Genomic DNA, 14,528 nt, shown 5'->3' with positions numbered 1-14,528 from the left:
TAATTTGCGCTTCTTTTCCCCACATCTTGAGATGGGTGTTTTATCAGACTTCTTTTCGAATATTTACATTTAAGACTGAACATTTCCCAACACGAATGGTTTTAGCTGCATCTTACTGGTTGGGGTATGTCATTTTCACTATAGTCAGTTCAAAATATGATTAACTTCTACTTTTTAGCTAACCTACTCTTTGAACCTTAGTCATTTAGATGTACATGCTTAATTGTCTAACAAGGGGATTTTTTTTTTGTGTGTGTGTGGTTATAGTTTTGTTTTTAATTTCTAGCTTATTCCACTGTGGTAAAAGAGTATGTGCTATCATTTCAGTACTTTGAACTTTGTAAAAATGTGTTTCATTATTTGCCAGTATTTAAATGATACAGTAAAATCAATTTGGGTAAATATTCTAAAAGCACTTAAAAAAATCTTTTGCAGTTGTTAAGGGCAGTGATGTAATGATGGCAATTAAAAGTCAATTGTGTTGTTACTACATATAAAATAGATAGGCAACAGGGGCCTACTGCATAGCAGAGGGAACTATACTCAATATCTTGTACAGCCTACAATGGAAAATAATCTGAAAAAGTATATATATCTGAATCACTTTTGCTGTACACCTGAAACTAATGTGACTTTGTAAATCAACTATACTTCAATTTTATTAAAATTTTTTTTTGTTTATTTTTAGGGCCACGCCCATGGCATATGGAGGTTTCCAGGCAAAGCAGAATCCGAGAAGCATCTGTGTCCTACACTACAGCTCACGGCAAAGCTGGATCCTTAACCCACTGAGCGAGTCTAGGGATTGAACCCATGGGTCCTCATGGATACTAGTTGGGTTCATTAACCACTGAGCCATGACAGGAGCTCCTATACTTCAATTTTAAAAAGCCAGTCGTGGAGTTCCCATTGTGACTCAGTAGTAATGAACCTGAATAATATCCATGAGGATGGAAGTTTGTTCCCTGGCTTGCTCAGAGGTTTAAGTATCTGAAGTTGCCATGAGCTGTGCTGTAGGTCACAGATCCTGCATTTCTGTGGCTGTGCTGTGGGGCAGCAGCTGCAGCTCTGATAAGATCTCAGCTTCAGAACTTCTATATGCTGCCAGTGCAGCCCTAAAAACACAACAACAAAAAGCCAGTAGTATTAATCATGCTTTTCCTACCATTTATACCCTCCTGATTTTGTGTTTTGCTTGTTTCATCAGTCTATGTGTTAAAATCTTTCATTGTTAAAATCTTCCATGGATGCTGTAACGCCACTCAAATTCTCCTCAGAAATGAGGATTTAGCACCACATCTGCTGAGAGGGCTACAGTAGACAGCCTTTAGCTGACAACACCCTTCAGAGACATTCCTGGAGTTTCCTATACCCAATAACTAATCCATGTAGGCATATAAAAGCCTGGCTTCCTTATATCAATTTGGATAACATTCAAAGGGTTATTTCATCCTCAGAACTCTACTCAGGGTAGACTAAGACGTCTGCAGGGATGGTATTAGATCTAAACTTGTCTGTCTGACCTGTTTTACCTCTTTCTTCTGTAGCTGCTGATCCCAGGAGCACGCCTCAACAAATCTGCAACATGGTCATCTCCTGCTGAGCATCTGCTTCCAGAGAACCCAAATTGTAGCAGTTTCTGCCAGGAATGGCCCAGGAAAGTAGCCATGGGGATGGAATTTTGGAGCTGGATCATTTGCCACCCAGCTAACAGTGAGGACTGCCATTCTTGGTAAGAGGTAGGTAAAGACCAGATACTTTTACATGTTAGCTCTGCATATTGTTAAATTTTCACAGGTATTGAACTGCAATCTATTCGGTAGAATGGAATGCTTTCACTGACAACATAGATCAGACCTCTGAGAAACACAGAGAAAAATTTGACAATAAGGATGATGAATTGGGAGGTAATTGTTAAACTCAGTTGATATTTGGAAATATTTTTCTATGAAGCAGGGAGTAATTAGTCAATTAAAAGCTGAGAAGGCAAAGTGGACTCCTTGCTTGCATAAGGAGAGCTCTAATTTCCTGCAGATTGGAGAGAAGATAAAGTTGAGGACCAGGCCTATAAGCTAATTGTAAAAATAGCCAATATCTGAAGAATAAATTCACAGCCAAGACAAGTCTTCTATGTCAATATTGGGAACCTGATGAGGAAGGAATAGGAACCCCCCACATCATGAATTCTTGATTTACCCTGAAGCTTCTGTGCCTTCTTTATGAGCAGACAGTTCAGAGCTATGTCTACTCTGGATCTGCCTGTACTTCCCCTCTTGGCTACTAGGGAAGTGCTTAAGATTAAATCATAACTCCGTTGGGGACACCTGCATCTGATAAAAGAGGAAAGGGCCTATGGTCAAAAGAGTATACAGCAAGATAGTTTATGTGTTCTGGCAGGAGCTGAAAGATTAAGCATAGGATTAGAATCTGAAGATTCTTCATCAAGGGGCTAAGACACAAGATTGCATAAGAGAGAGATTAACCATTTGGGAGCACTCTCATGGGATACAGGATTTAACACCTTGACAAGGTCCTTAGGAGATTTTACAAATATGCTACTAAGATGACTGCTAGAAGCATGGAAAAAGTAATCAATAATTCTATTCTATTAAATGGAATAGAATTGCCACATCAGGTAGTGAAAGAAGGGACTAAAAGGCTCAGATAAGTAGGAATCCTAGAGTTAATATACAGTGTAAGGGCAGAAAACTCCATCAAATAATTATTTAGTGACCATCTCAGATGATACATTATATGCTAAGACAAAAAAGAACCCATAGTAAGAAGGATGTTAGCATCTCTAAAAGATTTGGTGGAGGGTCTCCACCCTTCATGTAAGGACTCACGGCAGGTAACATTGCAGAAATGAGCTCACAGATGGCAGGTGGGTTGGTAGGAAGGATTATTAATCATTAGAAGATAGATGGAAAAAATTACCACAATGAATGGCAAAGTCAAATTATTCTTTTTCTCCTTTTTCCTGGGGCAGTAATTACATATAAATTAGTCCTGTCACCCTGTCACCTTTCTTACATTAGTTTTTAAAATTTCCATTCTTTTAAAAACACTATATTTCTTTCTGTATATTTTCTTCTGATCTATATTCTGGTCACCAATTCACTGATTAGCATTGCCTAATATGCTGTTAAACGCAGCTTAAGAGATCTTAAATTTATTATTTTAATTTTTCTATTCATTTATATTTTCTGCTTTTATATTAAGGTTCTAGATTTTGTATTTTACATTCTTTAACATATTTGAGAGTTATTTTAAAGGCTGCATTAGATAATTCTATTATCCAGTTCTGCTGTGCATCTATTTATATTGTGTATATTTTCCTCTTGTTATGTCAATGTTCATTTATTTCCTCATCATCCTGCTGGCTTTTTATTGGGTCATATAGCCAGCTTATGATTTTTTTTTAAATAATATGATGCCTAGGGTAATATTATGGTAATTCAGAGAGGATTCACATATGCTTCTGGCAGAACACAGGACACTAGCAATTTGGGATTACTTGTTAACAATTATAAGGACTTAATAGTATTTGAACCTTAACTTTGATCCCCTTGAGGATGAGACTGTTCCCTGTACACTCACTCTTTGGATGAAATCTCCAGAGCGTGAAGGATTTATTAGGACTCACCTTGTTAGCAAGTCTGAACTGCAACTTTTATTTCCCTAGTAAGTAACATGACACTTGTCATGAGGTATAACACTGACATAACATTATCATGAAGGTACAGCTTCTCAGCCTAAGTGACCTTTCCCAGACTCTGCAATAGTCCCTACAGAAATAGCTGTTCCATGGGCCAGGCTTTTCTCCCTGAGTTTCTTTCTAAATTTGGATTTGCAGATATAACTTACTTTGAAAGTTGCTTTAAATCAAGTGTGTGTGTGTAGGTTTCTACTTTTCTTTAGTGGAAGTATAGTTAATATTATCTAGTTTGTGACATTTAATATTCTAGAAATTCTTCCTTTATTATTTACTTTTTGTGTGTCAAGGCATGTTGCATTATTTCAGATAAATATTCAAGTCAATTGGGAAAGTTACTCCAAAAATTCCAGTGGGATTTTTTTATTTAGATATAACAATATATTAGTTTTAGATATACAAAAATAATAATTTCACATTTGTATATATTATGGAATGACCACCACAGTAAGTCTAGTTAATATCCATCACCACACAAGGTTGCCATATTTTTTCTTGTTATGAGAACTTTTAAGATCTACTATTTTAGCAACTTTCAAATATACAACACAATATTATTATAGTCACCATGCTGTACATTACACCCCCGTGACTTACTTATTTTATAACTGGAAATGTGTATCTTTGGACATCCTTCACCCATTTTGCCTACCCTGCCTCTCCCCTTCTGGCAGCCACTTATTTGTTCTCTATATCTACAAGCATTTTTTTTAAATTCCATGTGTAAGTGAGATCATAGAGTATTTGTCTTTCTCTTTTACTTAGCATAATCCCTCAAGGTTCATGCACATTATCACACATGGCAAGAATTCCATCTTATTTGTGACTGAATAGTGTTCCATTGAATATGTGTATCACATTACTTAACCATTCATCCATCAATGGACAAGTAGGTTGCTTCCAATCCTGGCTATTGTAAACAATGTTGCAGTATTAAATATGGGGGGGGCACAGGTATCTTTACAAGTTAGTGATTTTTGTTTTATTCAGATTAAAACACCCACAAGTGGAATTGCTGGATCGTATGGTAATTCTATTCTTATTTTTTTTGAGAAACATCCATACTGTTATTCATATTGCTGCACAGTTTATATTCCCACCAACAGTGCAAAGGGTTTTCTTTATATGTTCGCCAACACTTGTTTCTTCTTGTCTTTGAATATAGTCATTCTAAACAGGTGTGAAATGATATTTGTGGTTTTGATTTACATATCTCTGATGATTAGTGATACTGAGTGCATTTTCATATACCTATTGGCTATCTGTATGTTTTCTTTGGAAAAACGTCTATTGAGATTCTCTGCCCAATTTTACTTGGATTGTTTATTTATTTTGCTGTTGAGTTGAATTCTTCACATATTTTGATATCAACCCCTTATCAGCTTATCAGATGTATATTTACAAATGATTTCTCCAATTTTGTAGGTTGCCTTTTTATTTTGTAGATGGGTTTCCTTTGCTCTGAAGAGCTTTTTAGTTTGAAGTAGTCCCACTTGTTTATTTTTTATTTTGTTGCTTTTGCTTTTGGTGTCAGATCCAAAATAATCATCATCAAAACCAGTGTCACAGGCTTACAATCTATGTTTTCTTCTAGGAGTTTTATGGTTACAGGTCTTATATTGAAATCTTTGATCCATTTTGAGTTACTCTGTGTATGGCATAAGATAGGGGGTCTAGTTTCATTTTCTTGCATGTGGCTGTCCATTTTCCCCCAACACCAGTTATTGAACAGACTTCTATCCCCATTATATATTCTTGGCTCCTTTGTAATAAATTAATTGACTATATTTGCAAGAGTTTATTTATAGGCTTTTTCTGTGGTAAAATATGTATAATAAAATTTACCATTCATTGGTCACCTGAGTGGCATTTATCATACTTACAATGTTTTGCAAGTATGACCTGTCTATTTTGTCATATAATTTCCCTGCATCTATTGGACTATCATGATTTTTATTATTCTTTTTGTTAACATGGTGTATCCTACTGGTTGGTTTGCAAGTACTGAACAGTTCTTACATTCCTAGAATAAATGCCATTTGACTGCAGTTATGATCCTTTTAATATACTCTTAAATTTTGTTTGATACAATTTCCTAGGTATTTTTTCATCTATTTTCATTAGGGATATTGGTTGTAATTTTCTTTTCTTTTGGTCCTTGTCTAATTTTGTTATCAGGGTAATGATAGCATCATAAAATGAGTTTGAAAGTATTCCCTCCTCTTCAAACTTCTGGTGACTTTCTGGAAGGATTGGTATTCATTCTTCTTTAAGCGTTTAATGAAATTCCTCTGAGAAGTCATCTGGTTTCGGACATTTGTTTGGTGGCAAGTTTTTGATTACCAATTCAATCTTTTAACTAGTGATAGGTCTGTTCACATTTCTGTTTCTTCATAATTTAGTCTTGGTAGGTTATATTTTTCTAGAAATGTATCTATTTCTTCTAAATTGTGAAAATTATTGGTGTATATTTATTCATAGTAATCTTTTATGATCCTTTGCATATTTTTAATATGTATTGAATTCTTCATCAGGTAAGTCACTTATCTCCACTTCATTAAGATTTAAAGTTTTATCTTGTTCTTTTGTTTGGAACATTTTTCTCTGATACTCTCTATTTTGGTTTCCCTGACTCTCTATGTTGGTTTCTATGTATTACATTTAAAAAAAAAATGTGGGAGTTCCTGTCATGGTACAGTGGAACTTAATCTGACTAGGAACCATGAGGTTGCAAGTTCGATCCCTGGCCTTGCTGTGAACTGTGGTGTAGGTCTCAGCCGCGGCTCAGATCTGGTGTTGCTGTGACTCTGGCGCAGGCCAGCAGCTATAGCTCTGATTAGACCCCTAGCCTGGGAACCTCCATATGCCGTGGGTGCAGCCCTAAAAAAATGACAAAAGAGGAAAAAAAAAAAGTTGTACAATGATCACAATACAATTTTATAGGATTTCCAGCCCACAATCCTAATGCATCCCCCACCCCTCCTTTGGAAACCATAAGTTTTTCAAAGTCTGTGAGTCAGTATCTGTTCTGCAAAGAAGTTCATTTTGTCCTTTTTTCAGATTCCACATGTCAGTGAAAGCATTTGATGTTGATGTCTCATTGTATGGCTGACTTCACTTAGCATGATAATTTCTAGGTCCATCCATTTTGCTAAAAATGCCAGTATTTCATTTCTTTTAATGGCTGAGTAATGTTCCATTGTGTATATGTACCACATCTTCTTGATCCAATCCTCTGTTGATGGACATTTAAGTTGTTTCCAAGTCTTGGCTATTGAAAATAGTGTTGCAACAAACATTGGAGTACCTGTGTCTTTGCGAGTCATGGTTTTCTCTGGATAGATGCCCAGGAGTGGGATTGCTGGATCAAATGGTAGTTCTATTTTTAGTTTTCGGAGGCATCTCCATCCTGTTTTCCACAGTGGTTTCACCAATTTATAATCCCACCAACAGTGCAATATGGTTCTTTTTTTTTTTTTAAAGGGCTGCACCTGTGGCATATGGAAGTTCCCAGGCTAGGGACTGAATCAAAACTGCATCTGCTGTCCTGCAGTATCAGCAGTGCAGGAACTGAGCTGTGTCTGCAACCTACACCACAGCTCATGGCAATGCTGGATCCTTAACCCATTTAACAAGGCCAGAGTTTGATCCCATATCCTTGTGGATACTAGTCAGGTTCATTTCTACTGAGCCACAATGGGAACTCCTCTTCCATTCTTGATGAGATAGACTTGTGTAAGAGATGAATCATTTCATTGATCTTTGCCCTAGCTCTTGGTTGTCTCTCAAACCGTTATGCTTATACAAGCAGTCTATTGTATTTTTAGTGGTTTCTAGTAGTTGAACATGTGCCAAGACTTATCAGTGTCCCAAAGGAAAGGATCTCAGTCAGCACCTAGATTCAGGCTGATTGGAAGCCAGAACCTCAGGCAGCAACTTTTAAAGTATACACATGCATACAGTCCTGTGGGACCACAAGGCTGACTCCCCCTGGCCATCAAAAACTGGTGATCAACTGGCATCCCTGGACAACCAGAATTGGGGTAACAGACACACCCCATTCAGGTGATACTGGTACCCTGGAATTAAGTGGTGGGAAAGTAAAAATGGTAGCACCCCCTCTGAGTTCTCTGCAGAAGATTACAGGTGGCCCTAAGATGTGTGTTTAATTAGAAGCCTGCCCCTCAGGCCACAGCTATGAAGATGAGCTAGTAGGACTCTTTAACAGAAAGACTAGGCACCTCATTCTGTTATTTCTTGGTGTGCCTTGGGAGTGGTAGTTGGCTAAGAACTTCTTCATTGATTATAGTACCATGGGTTTAAGTCCCACTGGCCACGAGAGCAAGATGACTTAGAGGTTGCTATTTCAAAAATCAGGTGCCAGACAAAGGTATAAGCTCTTTTCCAAGAGGTATCAGTGAGTTAAAATGAGGCAGATAGATAATCTAATAGATTGTCTATCTAATGCACAGATAGCCTTACTGGTCTCCATCTCTACAGAGTATTTCAGTAGGACCCTACATGTGCAACAAGCCATGATGTGGTCCACAAGGAAAATACATGGGGGAGCTGTCCATTGAAGCATGCTGGTAAATAAGCTCATAGGCACCAACTTCTGCCAAAATGAACTGCATCTTCCTGAAGAACCAGTGGTTGGTGTTGCTGAGATTGCTGATGCTCCAGTGCATCATTTGGCTGGGCATGTTTGTGGTACAAGTCTTTGGAGACTGGTGGCAAGAATACATCCAGGTACAAGGTGAAGATGCTCTCCTGGATGGATTGCACTGACTCCCAGTTCACTTTGTCTTTGGTGAAAGTGCTGCATGCCACTCTGTCTTATAATTAGTGAACTCAATCCATTTATATTTAGAGTGGTTATTGATATGTAAGGAATTAGTGCCATCATATATTTATCTTCTTCTTTTTTTGTATCTCCATTCTTTTTTTTTTCCTTCTATTTATGACAACTTTTGTAACTTGCTATTTTTATATGGTCCTATATTCAGTCCCCTCTTTTTTTCATTTGTGAATCTACTCTAGACTTTTGCCTTGTGGCAATCGAAGCTTATGTAAAACATCTCATAGACAAAAGTTCATTTTATGCTGGTAGAAACTTATTTTCATTCCTCAATAAAGCTTGCACTCTCTTCCTCTTCCCCTTCTATATTTTTAATGTCATAATTATTTTTATATTGTAAATTCATTTAAAAAGTTATAACAGCTGTGGTTATTTTTAATGCTCTTTTTCTTAAGCTTTATATTGGAATAAATGAATTAATACCCCACTCTGAGTGTTTATTTTTCACCTTTACCAGTGTTGTGTACATTCATGTTTTTATGTCTTCGATTAGCATCTTTTCAGTTCAAATTGAAGAACTACTTTCAGCATTTCTTACAAGGAAAGTCTAGTGGTAGTGAATTCCCTAAACTTTTGCTTATTTTTCTCCCTCATATCTGAAGGATAACTTTTCTGGGTACAATATTCTTGGCTGGCAGTTTTTACCTTTCAACACTTTACACATATAATTTCATTCTCTTTTGGACTAGAGTTTCTGCTGGGAAATCCGATGCTAGTCTAGTGGGAATTCCTTTGTAGATGAGAAGACTTTTTTTACCTGGCTGTTTCTAATATTCTTTATCATAGATTTTTTGCAATTTTTTTCATTATAACATGTCTTGGAGAAGGTCTTTTTGCAGTGAGATAAGAGAGTGTTCTATTAGCTTTATGGACATGTATGTTCAATTCCTTTCCATGGTTTTGGGAGTTCTCAGATATTATTTATTTAAATAACTATCTGCTCCTTTCCTCCTCTTTTCTTTTTTCTGGCATGGCAATTGTTCTTATATTTGTCTTTCTGGTCAAATACAATAGCTCTTACAGCATTTGTTGGCTTTGTTTAAAAAAAATAAAGTTCACTTTTTATAACTGAATTATTTCTATATTTCTGTTCTCCAAGTCATCATTCTTTCCTTTATCTGGTTACCTATACTCCCAGTGTATTCTTCATTTATTGAATTCTTAAGCTCCAGAATATCTATTTGGATCTTTTTCATAATTTTAATCTCTTTAGTAAAGAACTCCTGTTCAGGAGTTCCTGTCGTGGCGCAGTGGTTAACGAATCCGACTAGGAACCATGAGGTCGCGGGTTCGGTCCCTGCCCTCGCTCAGTGGGTTAACGATCCGGCAATGCCGTGAGCTGTGGTGTAGGTTGCAGACGCGGCTCGGATCACGTGTTACTGTGGCTCTGGCGTAGGCCGGGGGCTACAGCTCTGATTCGACCCCTAGCCTGGGAACCTCCATATGCCGCGGGAGCGGCCCAAGAAATAGCAACAACAACAACAACAACAACAATAACAACAACAACAACAAAAAAGACAAAAAAAAATAAATAAATAAAAAGAACTCCTGTTCATTAATGTTATTCAAGAGCTTTCTTATAGTTCACTGAATTCTTCATAGCAGCTATTTTGAATTTTTTAAACCAGATCACAATATTCCGTGCCTGTGAGTTTGGTTGCTAGGGAATTGTTTTCTCTTTTTGTTACCATATTTCCCTTATTTTTCACAGTGTTTGATTTTATGTGTTTCTGCTTTCTCAAGTAAGTAGCAGACTATTTTCTTAGTTAAGATCCTATGTTTAATTTGTTTCTTATTCAACAGTCTGGTAATTAGAATCTTTTCTTTTGTATCCCAGAAATGGCACTACAGAACAAGTTTGTGGTTTCTTCTACCTGAGCTAGAGCTGGTTCTCAGGATTGTACTCTCTGAGCATACAGGAGCTGGCAGCAGGGATGGGGGGGTATGGGCTTAGTACATGAGGCTTTGTGGATTATATGTGTATCTGGCAGGGGGATTCTTTAGTGGAATACTCCCAGAGGTCCATGGGTAGACCTCTTGCTGAAATATCAAAGGAGAGATGCTTTCCTTCAGTGCCCTTTGAAAGTCTTGTCTGACTCCTTCTGTTTCCTTTCCTTCCCACCAGCCACTGAGGGCCCTCCTGGTAGAGAGAAATGGGTTCCTCCACCTGCATCCAGAACAGCTCGGACAGTCGGGTGGTCACACAACACTTTTCCTTTCTACCTTCTCTGCCAAAGAGGTAGCCTTTGATGTCACCTGGGGAGCAGTGCTGACTTGACTATTTTCTCTGTGTCTTCTGCCATAAAACTTGTCTTTGTTCCTCTTGAGTGGCATGCCAGATTCCCCTGCCAGGCAGGGTGGACTTCCACCAGTTGTCTCTCAGCTGTGGATACCTATTCAGTTTTCTTCTCTCCCAGTTCCCCTTTTCCTAGTAGAAGTGGGTGATGATAGGGGCAGACTGACTCCAAGGATCCATCACCCCGACTGAGGGCTCATCTATCTGGTTTTGGAAGCATAGCTGGGTAGAAAATCCTGGGTGTCCTGTTATAATATGCAAAGGAACTATTTGGATGTCTAAATAGTTCCAAATCAGAGGGAAGAGAAAAAAGGAAAATGGCACAAGCTTCCATAATGCTGGGAACAAAAGTGACTTGTCTTTGAATTTTCAAAATCAATATTTTCTTTACTTTGTATTATGGAAAAACGTGAGAGAATAAACTAAATTAATTTTCTTATTGTATAAAACAAAAGGACTTCGAAAGTAAAGGCAGCAGATGGCAAGTTTGCTCTATAGTGTAAATAAACCTCCCTAAAGTTGTCCCACTTTATGGAAAAATGTATCAGCAAAATCTTTCTGTACAAGATCCCTTGCCTTAAATGATCACAAACTGGATTTGAATGAGATTCAGCCGGAATAAACTAGGCAAGTTCAGAGTGTTAAGGAGATAGAGAAGTCATGAGAGACAGAGAAAACAAACACGTGGTTGCCATGGTGTAGAATAAGAGAAGAGCAGCCCCACAGCAAGATGGCACCCTACTTACCAAATGGTGAACTCGACAACTGATCCAAGAGAACCACTTCTGTGGTTTGGGAGTGACTTTTATTAATTATCCTTTGGTTTTCCCCCTTCACCTCTGAGCTCAGATATGCTGAATAGGTTAAGGCAAAACAAACACTGCTTCTGAAACTAATATTGTCCCTGTCCTGAGAATAGACAAGCTGATAAAGTTTGGGAGATATAATATATATAAATTAACTTATGAAAAGGGTACTGGAATTAATAAAATAACTGGAGGACAAAAATAAATTAACTTACAGGACTTAAGTTAGAGAACCTAATGTGCTATTAACAAGGCCTAACTAGTCTATAGTGAGGTGAAATCAACAATAAATCTTTTAAATCTCACAACTATTAGGATTTGCCACAGCTGGGGCTGTGGCGTGGGCTGACAGCTGCAGCTCTGATTCAGCCCCCAGCCTGGTAACTTCCATATGCCACAAGTGTGGCCCTAAAAAAATAAATAAATAAATTTAAAAAAGATTTGCCACAACCATTTTCCTGGGATATTTTCTGTAGATATTTATGTTACCTGATATTTTATGTCATTTTTCAATAATTAAGTATTCTAGAAGCCAGTAATGAGTTACAAACATATAATATTATAAAAATATTTACTTAGCAGAAAAGGAATGGAGTGAATTTCACCACACACCTATTCATAATTGTTCATATATATTATTTTATATTGAAAGACTGCTTTTAAAAATGTTAAAAGCTAGTAGATTTATTTCTGGATGTTAGTGTTGCTTGAAAATAAATTCATATAATATTTTTATATTTATCTTTAAAATGTCAAATTAGTGTAATGACTGAAGCATTTTAATAATGAAGTATCTTTTATTATAATATTTGCGTGTTGAAGATAAAAAGTAGATGACCATTATTTTTTTCATAAAGCTTATTTCATCTTTTACACTACAAACTGGTATAGTCTGAAGAAGTTTGTTGAGTTAATTCAAGGGTGTTAAGAATACTATTGGTACTTTTAAGTAACTCATGGATCATTTGTGGCCTATCATTTGCAGTAACATATATTGATGGCTTAGTTATTTTTAGCTCAGTCACGGAAGTATGCCTAAACCTCCTGGAGACTGTTGTCTAGGCAATTCAGAAAACTGGCTTTAAGGTAAAAGGAAATGTTGATTTGGATTCCCTAAGGTGCATAGTAAATTATTAGGATACTGAATACGAGTGTAATGCATACTTTTCTGGGCTACTGTTAAGGTCTTTAACATGGGGAAGGAGGTACTCAAAATCAAGCACTATTAGTTTAGCTAATTATTGGAAAATATGTACTTCAGTGCTATTGCCTGACTTACTGGTTTACTTAATAACTAGTTAGACAAAATAATTTAGACATTCAGGTACATGGCAGGAGTCTCTTGGATCAATAAAAGCTTGTCTGAATATAACTTTAATATTCCAAATAATAATGTCACTTTGTGTAATTGATAACTCAGAGAAGGGAATTTAAAGCCATTTTAAGTAGAATAGGAAAGGTGAAAATAACAAACCCTTACTTTTTATCAGTAGAAATCTGATTCATGGAAAAGACTGAGAAACCAGAAAGGGAAAGAATGACATTATGTATGCAATTTGTGTGGCTAGTACAAGAGAATAATTTTGCTATCCAGAGACCAGCTTTCTGCTCACTTATTAATGATGGCCTATGGTAGGGAGGATGCTTTGTTCTAAAAAACCAAACTTATTGTACAAATGAACCTGTATATAAAACTATATAACAATAGGCCTTTATAAAATATAAGAGAATATAACCACAGATAAAATTAGATAATAGTATAAAGTCATACGTAAGATTAATATACCAAAAAATACCTTATCAGTTCCTAGGGTCCATAGTTGCTAGAAGTAAGTAACAGATTGGTATTCTTTCCTTCTTTCTTTCTTTCTCTTTCCTTCCTTTCTTTCTTCCTTCCTTTCTTTGTTTTGATTTTTGGGGCCACACTTGCGGCATGTGGAGATTCCCAGGCTAGGGGTTAGATTGAAGCTACAGCTGCTAGCATATGCCACAGCCACTGGTGGGATCTGAGCTGTGTCTGAAACCTACACCACAGCTCAAGGCAACGTTGAATCCTTAAGCCACTGAGCGAGGCCATGGATCGAATCCGCATCCTCATGGACACTAGTCAGATTCGTTTCCACTCTGCCACAACAGGAACTCTGGTATTATTTATAGGCAAAAACAAAAAAAAGAAAGAACATTACTGTGTCAAGGAGTAAAAATCACACAGTTCATAAGAATAGGCATAAACCACTGTTAGAATTGAAAGCAGAGAAAGCAGCCAATGAAGGATGTTACTAATATCCCTATAATAAACATGGTATCAAGTTTCAATTGAGTGATTCTTATATTGACCTGAAATACAAGCTAAATACAAAATAAATCAGTAAATGCAATTCTAAAAGTCAAGAAAACAATGTTATGTATCTAAATAGCTTTCTGATTATCTGGCTGGATCTAAGGGAAGATCTAATAAAATTCATGTCTCTTCAGCCATGTAAGGTTCTTGTTAACTTGTAGATATCAGGATTTTATTTAAAGGAGTTCTCTGGACCACAAATCATCTTAAACATGGCTTTAGGTGATCTTTCATAAATGCTGTATGAGTTAGAGTTATATTCAGCTGAAAGTGTGAAAAACCTAATATCATGGGTTTAAGCAAGGGATATAACGCTTGTAACAAAACATGTTAGGAGAGAAGAAAGGGCAGTTCCTCAGTGTCATCAAGGACTGCAGCCATTCTATCTTCTTGCTTTGCAATCTTAAGCATGTGGCTTTTACCTCCTTGACAAAAAAGTTTTCCCATGCCTTCAAGCATCGGATTCAAGCAAAAAGAAAAGAAACACAAAGGAGTAAAGGAAGAAAAAACCT

The 14,528-nt window shown here is 36.8% G+C and overlaps 1 long non-coding RNA gene across 1 annotated transcript in view; it reads left to right on the top strand.

Moving 5' to 3' along the window:
* The window catches only part of LOC110262098, a 49,757-nt gene that overhangs the window by 13,460 nt on the left and 21,769 nt on the right, over positions 1–14,528 (top strand). The window contains exon 2 of the long non-coding RNA XR_002346651.1: positions 1,548–1,739. This is a non-coding gene — a long non-coding RNA (uncharacterized LOC110262098). The remainder of the gene's footprint in view (positions 1–1,547; positions 1,740–14,528) is intronic.

This window comes from Sus scrofa, chromosome 1, assembly GCF_000003025.6.
Source record: "Sus scrofa isolate TJ Tabasco breed Duroc chromosome 1, Sscrofa11.1, whole genome shotgun sequence".
NCBI lineage: Eukaryota > Metazoa > Chordata > Mammalia > Artiodactyla > Suidae > Sus > Sus scrofa.
This window is presented reverse-complemented; position numbering and strand designations above follow the sequence as displayed.